The sequence below is a fragment of the Rhododendron vialii genome, chromosome 4a (genome assembly GCF_030253575.1).
Source record: "Rhododendron vialii isolate Sample 1 chromosome 4a, ASM3025357v1".
Taxonomy (NCBI): Eukaryota; Viridiplantae; Streptophyta; class Magnoliopsida; order Ericales; family Ericaceae; genus Rhododendron; species Rhododendron vialii.
Genome location: NC_080560.1, coordinates 32,523,445 through 32,536,185, shown reverse-complemented (window position 1 = coordinate 32,536,185; position 12,741 = coordinate 32,523,445).

Below are 12,741 nucleotides of genomic sequence, written 5' to 3'. Positions count from 1 at the left end.
TATAAAACTGTTCAATACACTAGAATGTAAAAAACAAACAAACAGGCTGAACAGTAAAAATTGGAAAAAGATCAGAAGATGGATGAAACACAGGTCTGGCTGATCAGAATTGTAGTAATAGTAGTTGTATTGGATAGATAGCATCAAAGACAGACAGAGGCATTGATTTCTTTCTACTACTAATAATAAAATGGGTACTGTGAAAGAAAACCTAGTTCCACCAATCTCCTTCGACTGCAGAAAACAGAGGGCCCCTTTTTCTCAGCGGCGTAAACTAACAAATAAAATCGGAAAAAACAGGGGATTCGATGATTGACATTAACCCCATCCCAACCCACTTGGGAGCGTCTCTCTGTATATCCTTCCAACTCCTTTCACACCGTTAGATTTTCTTCGACCGTTTTTAACTTGGGCCGCTGACGCAGCGGAATTCACGAGAGATTAGTTAGCGTACTAATCCAAACGAGATAAACAACTCGTCGCAACGAGCAAATCTCTGCAATATTATTAATCAAAAAGCTACATAAACTCTAGGTTACAAACCCTTAAATAGGCTGAAACCCTAGAAACCCTAAAAATAAACTTGGAAAATAAAAAGTGCCATAATTTGGGGCTTTTCCTAAAACTGAAAACGGGAAAGAAAAACAAGACTTTCCCAAAAAGAATCAACTTAAAAGGAAATACGGTCTAAGAGTTATTAATGAAACAAATCTTTCCTAAAACGGCAAAATAACGCAATTGAAGGCCTATACGAAGGAATTAGGCCGAAAAGCACCATCGATCATCAACTTAGGGTTCATGAGTATTGACCGGAGCGCGAAATTAAGTCAGCCCACCAAGTTTGGGCCTATTCCGAGCTCGTCCGAATTTAGCCAATTTGGGTAATCTGAAATTAAACACCGTTTGGACTTTCGGGGCTTGGCTCGGTCCAGCTGATCATGGAATTGGGCCTCCACGTGTTCTACATCAGTCCCCTCTTCTTCGAAAGAACTCGACCTCGAGTTCAAGTCTGGATACAGCGGCTCCTCAGCATGATACTCAGATAAATCAGCAACATTGAAAACCTTTGAAATCTTCATGGAATCAGGAAGATCAATCACATAAGCATTGTCACCAATCTTCTTCAAAACTTCATACGGACCATACTTCCTGGGCTTTAGCTTGTTATATGTTCCCACTGGAAACCGCTCCCTGCGCAAAAACACCATCACAAAATCCCCCTCTTTGAACAATTTCTCACGCCTGTGTTTGTCTGCAGCCCTTTTGTATTTCGCATTAGTCTCAGCTAGCTTCTGTTTTACTTGCTCATGCACCTCTTGAGCCTGTTTAGCCATTGCCTCAGCTGCAACGCTAACCCCGGGACCCCGTGAGAGACGAACCAAATCCACTGTATGCTTTGGAGATGTCACATATACCAAGGAAAAAGGTGATTTTCCCGTGGCACTGTGAACTGCACTATTGAAAGCAAACTCAGCTTGCGGCAAAGCATGATCCCACTGCTTCGGTTTGTCACCACAGATACTGCGAATCAAATTCCCCAAACTCCGATTAGTCACTTCAGTCTGTCCGTCAGTTTGTGGATGTGCAGTAGAACTCCTCTTCAGCGATGTTCCAAACATCCTCCACAGAGTCACCCAAAAATGGCTAAGGAACTTCACATCCCGATCAGAGGTAATAGACTGTGGCACCCCATGCAATCGAACTACCTCTCGAAAGAACAATCGAGCCACATGTGAGGCATCCGATGTCTTTCGACAAGCAATAAAGTGCACCATTTTAGAAAACCTGTCAACTACCACAAATACAGAATCTACACCTCGTTGGGTACGAGGTAGTCCCAACACAAAATCCATAGACAGATCCTCCCAAATATTATTAGGCACAGGCAAAGGAGTATAAAGACCAGTATTTTGAGACTGACCCTTAGATACCTGACAAGTATAGCACCTCCGCACAAAATTTCCAGCATCCTTCTTTAGTTGTGGCCAGAAATAGCGCTCCTCCAAACTCGCAATAGTCTTATCCCTCCCTAAGTGTCCACTTAACCCTCCACCATGAAGGTCTCGGATTAAGCCTTCCCTTAAAGAAGATTGAGGAATACAAAGACGATTGCCACGAAACAAGTACCCATCAGTAACATGAAAGTCACTAATAGGCCGGTTCTGAACGCATACTGCCCAAATTTCTTTGAAGTCTTCATCCTCTGGATACAGCTCCTTTAAGAACTCAAAGCCTACAACTTCATGGGCCAAAGTCACCAACAAATCAGCCCGACGACTCAATGCATCAGCCACCCTATTTGACACCCCAGACTTGTGCCGAATAGTGAACGGAAATTTCTGCAAGAACGTAGCCCAGCGCACATGCATACTGTCCAACTTCTTCTGGCTATTGATGAACTTCAGCGCTTGATGATCAGTGTACAACACGAACTCCCTCTGAATCAAATAATGCTCCCAATGTTTGAGAGCGCGAATCACAGAATAGAACTCCTGATCATAAGTGCTCCACTTTTGTCTAGCTTCACTTAGCTTTTCACTAAAGAAAGCCACTGGTCTCTTCTCTTGGGACAAAACAGCCCCAATACCAACTCCACTAGCATCACACTCAACTTCAAAAATCTTCTCAAAGCTAGGTAGAGCTAATACCGGTGCAGTACAAAGCCGTTCTTTAACCAGCGCGAAACTTTGCTCCGCTTCACTTCCCCACAGAAACTTGCCCTTTTTCAAGCACTCCGTGATTGGTGCTACGATAGTACTGAAATTTCGAATGAATCGCCTATAGAAGGTGGCCAATCCATGGAAACTTCTCACTTCCGTAACAGATTTAGGCGTTGGCCAATCACGAATAACTCGAACCTTCTCTTCATCCACATGAATACCTTCAGAACTCACCACATAGCCCAAGAATAATAAGCTGCGAGTCAAGAAACTGCACTTCTTGAGTTGAATATATAGCTTATTTTCTTGCAGCACCATCAGCACTTGGTGCACATGCTCCACATGCTCCTCCTCAGACTTGCTATAAATCAGTATGTCGTCGAAATAAACGACAACAAACTTTCCAGTGAAAGGCCGCAGAACCTGATTCATCACCCTCATAAAAGTACTCGGCGCGTTAGAAAGGCCGAATGGCATAACCAACCATTCGTACAGGCCATCCTTAGTTTTGAACGCCGTCTTCCATTCGTCTCCCGGTCGGATACGAATCTGATGGTACCCGCTCCGCAAATCAATCTTCGAAAACCACTTCGACCCATCCAACATATCAAGCATATCATCCAGGCGAGGAATTGGAAATCTATACTTGATGGTTATTTTGTTGATGGCCCGACTGTCCACGCACATACGCCAACTCCCATCTTTCTTTGGCGTCAACAAGGCTGGAACACCACATGGACTCAAACTCTCCCGAATGTGCCCCTTCTGCAGCAACTCCTCTACTTTCTCCCTCAGAATCTCATTCTCCTTCGGACTCATCCGATAATGTGGTAGGTTGGGCAGACTTGCCCCAGGCACCAAATCTATCGCATGCTGAATATCTCTCATTGGAGGGAGCTCATTAGGCACATCTTCAGTAACAAGCTCCTCAAATTCCTCCAATAATGGCTGTATCTTTTTAGGTATAGAACTATCAGAATCTTTGCTTTGTCCCTTTCCTCCACAACCAGAGACTTTACCACCATAGCATAAACCTGTTCCGACTCCTTGAAATCTGTCACAAATTCAGCTTCGGAACTAGCAATTGTTAGAAACGAAGACCCTTCTGTTTTAGGTGGTTTGACAGGCTCCTTATGACTGGAAGGAGCCATAACAACCTTACGTGACTCCCAATTAAAACTATAAGTATTATCACGACCCTTATAAACAATATCAACATCAAACTGCCAGGGTCTACCTAATAGTACATGGCTAGCATCCATCTCAATTACATCACAGATAACTTCAGATCTATAAATTTTCCCAATTGAAAGAGGAAGTTTACAAATTTCAGTTACCTTCACCGTAGGGCCTTTCTTTATCCAACCGATGCTGTATGGAGAGGGATGAGGTTCGGTTGGCAACTTCAAATGGTCCACCAGTCTTTTTGCCACAAAATTCTCACAACTCCCACTGTCCACGATCAAGTCACATACTTTCTGATTGATGGAACAGTTTGATCGAAAGATGTTGTGACGCTGATTGGAATCTTCTGCTCTCGGCGCGAATAACACCCGTTGCACCACACAATTCACTCGTTCCCCATCCTCCTCTGCATAATCTACATCATAAGAATTTTCTTCTGGCCAATCCTCTTCAGGCCTATCTTCTTCGCCACCCCCTTCTACTAGGCCCACCTTCCGATCTGGACACTCATTGGAGCGGGTGTCCAGGCTTGCTACACCGAAAACACTTATCTCCAAAGGGTTTGGCATATGGATTAGGGGCTTTAGTCACGTTCCTGTTATTGGAGCTACCTGCCTGATTAGCTCCTCCAAATTTAGAACCACCACCAACTGTAACTTTAGGTTGAAAAGGAGGCACTGTTGGCTGTTTCTCTTTCCCCTTATCAGCAGCAGGAACAAACGACTCTCGACGGTATCCTGAATTGGCTGGTTTACGCTCCATCCGTTCGGCCTTAATTGCTAAGTTAAGGGCGTCATCAACTTCCCAAACAGGCTGCAATCCTATCTTTTCCTGAATTGAGGGTTTCAACCCGTTCATGTACCTCGCTACTTGCTGACCTTCAGTCTCACTCAGATTATTACGTTCTGAGAGTCGATTGAATTCAGTCGTGTAATCAAAAACAGACCTAGATCCCTGCGAACAGTTCTGGTATGACCGGAACAGATGTTGGTCATAGTCAGACGGCAAAAACCTCTCCATCATAAGCTGTTTCATTCTGCGCCATGTTGTCACAGACTCTTTTCCTTGCCTCCGTCGTCTCGCCTGCAATTGGTCCCACCAAACTGCAGCGCCGCTCTTTAGTTTATAAGCGACCATCTTTACTTGCTTCGACTCAGGAACTTCCATCATATTAAGGAACCTCTCAACCTCTGAAACCTAGTCAAGAAACTCTTCCATCTGTAAATTACCGTTGAACGTGGGAAGGTCCACTTTCATGCGGTAATCATCGAACCGATGTTGTTGTCGCCCAACGGGACGGTCTTCTTGTTCTTCATTATCCTCAGGTTCGAATTCTTCACTCTCAGCATCATGTATTACCATCTGACGACGACCGGCTGCGCCTCGGGCAAATCCTCCGGCACGATTCCGATCTTGGTTACGAGGTTGGCGATGGGCAAATCCCAACGCGCGATCCTCCTCAACCCTCCCTGGCCTTTGGCGGATTTGTAGAGTCATCTCCTGCAGCATCTCACGGATCTCAGTGAACTGAGTGCGGGTATCCTGACGGATCTCAGTGAACTAAGTGCGGGTATCCTGACGGATCTCCGTCAACTGTGCTTGTTGATCCTCCACCATCCTCCTTAGGTCAGTAAGCCCACGACCAACGTCAATGGGTGTGTCTTCTTCTGTGTTTAGTGCCATCGAACCAGGCAAAGCCTTGCTTTGATACCACTTGACGCGGCGGAATTCACGAGAGATTAGTTAGCGTACTAATCCAAACGAGATAAACAACTCGTCGCAACGAGCAAATCTTGCGCACAAGAAAGAAAGAGAAAATCTTTGCAATATTATTAATCAAAAAGCTACATAAACTCTAGGTTACAAACCCTTAAATAGGCTGAAACCCTAGAAACCCTAAAAATAAACTTGGAAAATAAAAAGTGCCATAATTTGGGGCTTTTCCTAAAACTGAAAACGGGAAAGAAAAACAAGACTTTCCCAAAAAGAATCAACTTAAAAGGAAATACGGTCTAAGAGTTATTAATGAAACAAATCTTTCCTAAAACGGCAAAATAACGCAATTGAAGGCCTATACGAAGGAATTAGGCCGAAAAGCACCATCGATCATCAACTTAGGGTTCATGAGTATTGACCGGAGCGCGAAATTAAGTCAGCCCACCAAGTTTGGGCCTATTCCGAGCTCGTCCGAATTTAGCCAATTTGGGTAATCTGAAATTAAACACCGTTTGGACTTTCGGGGCTTGGCTCGGTCCAGCTGATCATGGAATTGGGCCTCCACGTGTTCTACATCAGCCGCGAATGAATTGAGCAGCTTGCAAACTCGTTTTGGCTCGGCCGACTTATTAACGTTTGGCTCGGCCAGAGGCGGACAGAGAGGGGTGCAAGTGGGGGCAGAGCCCCTACAACCCCCCCACCCAAAGTATCCCATTAACTATACTACATATCTATATATTTAGGTTAATTTTAAAAAGTTCTATAAGATTAGCTCCGGCAAGTCTTTTGAATGAAAAAAGTTGATAAAGTTTTTATAAATATTTTTTAAAAAAATCCCTAAAATTTCAAGTTATCAACAATTTTTGGTCGTGATTATAAATGCAATTATCTATATGTAGACAGACAATCTTGTCTTCTTCTGAGAACTAATGAGTAGCAACATTTTTATTATAGACCTTAGTTTTTGTTTTCAATGTAAAAATACATATGTGATTTGAGCCTCCGCTTTTGTACAGATTCCGAGTCCATCACTGGGCTCGGCTTGTTTCGGTAATAAGCCGAACTCAAACTCGAGTTTTTGGCTCGTTTAACAAAAGCTCGACTCATTAAAGGAGGCTCGGTTCGTTAAGGCTTGAGCTCAAAATTTTTGCTCGTTAGGTAAACAAACGATCCATAACACATGGATCCCAACAAAACAATAGTCTTTCATATAGAGTAATTTGGATCATCTCGTGATTGAATAAACTACTCCATAATTAGCTATTATTGTGAGATATTAGTGGCAAACTACTTTTTATAGCAATGTTATTTAACTAAGACAAGTCTTTCATATTGTGTTCATCAGATAATCAAATTTACCAATTTCAGATACGAACACAAAGTTGTTAATTTATCAATTAAACTAGAAAGAATAGTCTTCTCGGTAATTTATCGATCTATTTTGGCACATGAATAGCAATTAAAATAATTTTTGGCACAAACAATCCTACGAACGCGCTATAAAATAAACTACTCCAATAATAATAAAAATAAAAAAGGGTTTGGAATGACCTTAATCGAAACTGGACATCCAGTTTTCCAGTAGAACTGCGCGCAGAGTCATTTGCTTAAGACTGTCAGCTGTTGGAAGAGTTGTGTATGGGTGTGCTGCTACGCTGCATGCACGCAAATGTTGTGTGACCGTTATTAGGATGGAAGGGGATTCTTTCCGGTAACTGTCCTAGACAGTCCAATGTTTTCTCACAATTCAAGGATATCTTCACGTGAAGATATGATTGTAGGATTCGCGCTTGTGAGACAACTTCAGCAATTATCCAGGGCCGAAGAGGATCCAATACCTATTACGATCACTCGGTCCATTCATTTGATTGGAATCATTCAATGTTTGGGAAAATGACGGCCAAAGACGTATTTTGATAATTAATACCCGCTAAAAGCATTTTCAGTATTAACAAATGTTCTCAGCATGTCCTCGGCGGGTATTAATTATCAAAGCACGTTATTAGCCATCATTTTCATGTTTTCCATATTATGAAAAATTGAGCTCGATGTAAGTATTGTCCCGTTCTAGTTTAGGTTCTCATTTTAAAAGTTCTTATTTTTCAATTTTCAAACTTAAATAAAATGAAAATGGAAAATAATTTTTTGATTTTTTTTGCATCATATAAAAGATTTCAATAAGATCTATTAAACAAGATCCATATTGCTAGAAAAATTATTTACGTAAATACATAATTTTTAAATTTGAAATTATCTACTCAAAAAATAAGTACTTTACATAGAAACTGAAATGGGGCCTAATATCCACGCGTTCTGAACTTCTGATCATTAATTTTTACCATGAAAAAGAACACAGATAGGAAATATTTGAAAATAAACTGTAAACTAATGTGCTTCGTTAACAAAACTTCCAATGTGTCATCACTCTAATAATTGTTTTTCATGTCTTGTCAATATAATTTTGAAAAAGAATAAGCGCTTCATATAAAACAAACATAAATGATATGAGTACAGCAAAAGCTGTACAAACAGCTTGCACAGATTTATTTTGGACCCAATTCGGATTCCACAAAGATGATTAGAACCACTCATTTTGTTCAAAATTTGTTTTTTAGGGTCTTTGTAAAAAGTCATCTTAATCCGATATTAGTAAAGACGTTTACGAATCATCCAATCTCTATGTAGTTGATGAGGTTTGCTGAGAGAATGTCAATACTAACACTGAGTTGAAAGCCATTGTCGATTGCTCCTCTGTATTTTGGTGGAGCCATTTCTGAGAAATAGAGTGGGGTTGTATGTTACTACGAGTGCCCGGTGAACAGTAATAAAGTTTAGGCCATTTGACGAGAGCGAAAATTTTATAAGGCCTAGATTTTATAATTTTGATATCATAATTGAGCTAGATCTTGGATGGTCTCATCTCCGGTGCCAGAGTCAAATCTTTCGGTCTCGTCAATTCATACATCTACACATGCATCCGGGCTACACGTGAGAGGGAGTGTTAGACTTTATCCCACAATCGCTCATCTAAGCCACTCAAACTTGGTTAATAAAATTTAGAAGCTACTCCAGTTATCGCTAAATGATTTTAAATTGGAACCCTCCAAAAAATCTAATAGCAACAAAGAGAGAGAGAGGGGTGGGGGGGATTGCAACGAACTCATCTCCACCAACAACCACAACCACAACCACCCACCTCTAGCGACTACCGTAAGAGGCGAAATCTACTTGGCCCAGCATTGGCGAATCTCTCTCTCTCTTTGAGGTAGCTCTAAGTATCAGAATAATAAGTGAAGTTCTGTTCAGTTAAGGTTCTTATTTTTTAAGTATTAATTATTCATTTTACGAGAAGTCATTCTCACAATACATCACCTTTAAGTCAACCCTTAGTGGAACAAGGCCGGAGAGACCTTGATTTTTGTTTTTATGTACTATTGTTTTGAAAATGGTTATGCTAATTTATTTATGTCCATGTATAATTTTTATTTTAAAAAAATTTCCCATTTGTCTTGTGTATAGTTGGATGATGCAATTTGGATCCCCCCCCTCCCCCTTTTTTTGAATATTTGTTTCTCTTTTTTGCTAAAATTTTAAAAGTAAAAAAAAAATCTGATTGAATTCGAATTTTCGAATCAAATATCCAATTTTTTGGATTCTGATTAGATTTGAGCAATTTTGAATTCGGATCATATCCGATCCATTGACAAACCTAGGAGAGAGTACACCAAGAAAACCCAATAATTGGCCAAGCTGAACACTCTTTTTTTGGATCCAAAGTACAACACATTTAACCAACTGGTTGCGGAGGCTATGGCAGCGAGGGAGGCTTTATGTTTGGCAGCGACGTTGGGCTACAAAGCTGTCGAGATTGAGGGCGATTCACTAGGATTAATCAAAATTCCAAGAGAGGAGGATCGCATGCAACAAGTCATTGAGGTAATATCGGTGGCAGATGAGTTTTGATGTGTGTGTTTAGTTTTGTGAGATTAATAAGAAACTCGGTGGCTCATTGTTTGGCAAAGAAGGGTGTTTGGGGGGCGAGAGTCTTCACTTGGGAGGCTGATGCCTCCGCTTGGTCAGCTAGTTCCTTGGCAAGGGGTGGCTGTTTTTATTAGTTTAGATGTAATATTTGTTCTATCATCAATAAAAGTTCCTATCATTGTGACCAAAAAAATAAAACCAAATCAAACTTAAGAAATCGAGCATTTTGTCCCGATCAATTGGGATAAGCACAACTAAGGGTGTAAACGAGCCAAGCTGAACCGAGCTTTGGCGAGTTCGAGCTTGACTTGTTTACTAAACGAGCAAAAAATTCGAGATCAATTCTTAACAAGCCGAGCCTTTACGAGCCGAATTTAGTCACTTACTAAACGAGTCTTTTTAATCGAGTCGAGTCTCTCTTAACAAGCAGAGCTCGTTTACTAAATGAGCCAAAAATTCAAACTTAAACTCGATTCATTTACTAAACGAGCTGAGCCAAACAAACTGTTCGGTTCGTTTACGGTCACAACCACAACACAGTTGATCTGAAAAGTTCTAGAGGTTCTTTCAAAAAATCAATTTGACTCTGTTTTTCTGTTGATTGAGAATTTATGGGATTCAGGCCCTAATTTAAGGAAAGGGGGGTGGTGGGACCGCCTGCAAGCAATAAGGGACGTGATGTGATGTGACCAATCGTAATCAACGGCTGCTGCTGCTTTTGATCATCTACTGCTGGTGCCGGATTCTGAAACAGATTGACACGTGGGCTGAGACCTGAATCTCCAATCAAAGTAAAGCCACGTGCGAGCCAACGAAAGGGACAACATGTTGGCACCGCACGTCTCCTCCTCATGGGCCCTACCCAAATCCTGAGTAGCCCATTTAAAAGTTTAGGGATTATGTTCAAAAAATAAAGAGTGTAATCCTGAGGGGACCTAGACATTGCCTATGGAATACCGACGGGTATGCAAAGTTCATTTTGAGTTCCGTTTAATAATTTCAAATAAAATTGAGTGCATTTGCCAGAAAATAACTCAATCCGATATGTGTAGGTGTTCGATCAAATCTTCTATTTTTTCATTCAGATTTGGAGATCCTGTAATTTAAATGAAAAAATGAAAGATTGGATCAAACACCTACACATATCATATTGAGATGATTTATTATTGACCCACTTGTTTTTTAAAAAAATTATTAAATGGCTCGGATCATCTATGCGGTGTCCACAAGACCCAGAGTGGGATCCACTGTGGGCCTACGGGGCCCACAGTGACGGGGGCCTGTCGATACCCCATCGGTATCAATGTCATCAGTGCAAGTAGCGCGGCTCAAAGAAAAAAAATGAAAATACAGTCTTCACTTTCTTATGTATAGACGTTTTTGCGTGTAAGATTAATAAAATCTTCTTCTCACTTTTGTCATAAAAATTGGGATTATGGTAATACCTATATACCCAGTGAGTTTCAGTTGGAGGTCTGTACCCATATACCAAGTGAGTTTCAGTCGCATAATCATGAATATTAAAACAGAATTCTACAGTTACAACTCGCTTGATTCATAAGTACACAAAAATTTGGGTACAAAGGATATTGAGTGGCACTTAAGAGGCTATTTTATTTTGCATTTTGAATTTTAATTATGAATAAATTTTGAAATTATTGTAATGTTTGAAAGATACATGCCGGGTATATTTTGTAGAAGAGTAGTGTTAGGAAGTTAATTTGGAAAATAGAGTATGAGTTGTTATTTGACCATATTGCCCTTGATAGTATTCGTTAATAAGGTATGAGTACGAATGTTTACTCGTTGTATGAATCATCTTTTGACCCCTAAATTTATTTTCTCAATATATACATTAAATGTCTTCATTGGTCCTTTGACCTCACTAGCTAATACGTTGACATATTCTTTTTCCATAGGAAAAAATACATTAGAGAAGTGTTTATTTCATTATTCGTGTAAAGTACGAACATGTAATGTGAAGGAGATAAGAAATGAAATTGTAGATGTTGAAAATGCAGTTATTATAATATATATACACAAATTATCAAGTGAGGGATCCCTCACTTTTTTAAAATGTGGGACTTTCATTTCCCGATCAAATTTTGAAAATCCGAACCGTTCAATGTGTGCAGAACGTGATTTTAAGGGTCCCCGCGAGAAATCAGCAAAAAAAATGACCGGGAAGGGCCTCATCCGAGCAGTTTTTTTTGAACCGTTCAATGAAAACTGCTCGGATGAAGCCCTTCCCGGTCATTTTTTTTGCTGATTTCTCGCGGGGACCCTTAAAATCACGTTCTGATCACTTTGAGCGGCTCGGATCATCGAAATTCAATCGGGAAGGAAAGTCCCGCATTTTAAAAAAATAAGGGATCCCTCACCGGAACCTGACTGAATATATATATATATATATATATATATATATATATATATATATATATATATATATAAGAGTACCCAAAATCGAAAAGAATTACTAATACACAATGTAAGGCTAAGGACGAGGACGGAATTTGCTGAAGGGGTAGGGCATTTTTGTCTTTCCGTGTGTTGAAAAATGAGAAGACTCATCAACAGAAGCTCCTAAAAGGGAAAATTATCAGATTGTGGCTCCACGGTGATTTGGAGAATGAATTATGGCAGAAGGCATTTTCCAATCTAGCCGGGCAAATAGTCAAAATGTGAAGATGCATAGTCGGATTATCCAAAATGCAAAATTAGGCTCTCAAACACCCTGTTAATGTAAACATTATTCCCTTCAAATGTGAAGCAAAAATACAGTAATGTATCATTGCTTTTAGATTTTTTTTTTGTGTGTGCGCGCGCGCGCGCTTCATTGTATTCTAACTGGCATGTGAAAGGTTAAAGTGTCTGTTTTAAAAACTTACTGAATTACCACCATTCTCAGATGGTGCAGAGGGCCGCACTCTACTGCTGGGAATGGGGATGTTACCGATTGCACCCCTGCAAAGCGGTTGTAGATTGGTCGATCCAATACTTATCTCGGCAATCGACGGCTAGGATTCTAATTGAGCAACGTTTCATATTCAATCCGATCCGCTTATGTCGAGATGAACAGCCGAATCGACCGCTCTGCATCACTTTACAAGGATGCCGCTCGGCAACATCTCCTGTCCCTACTGCTATCCTGTGCTGTGCTCTTGATTAATAAACTCCTACAGGGTAGTCACTTTCTGGT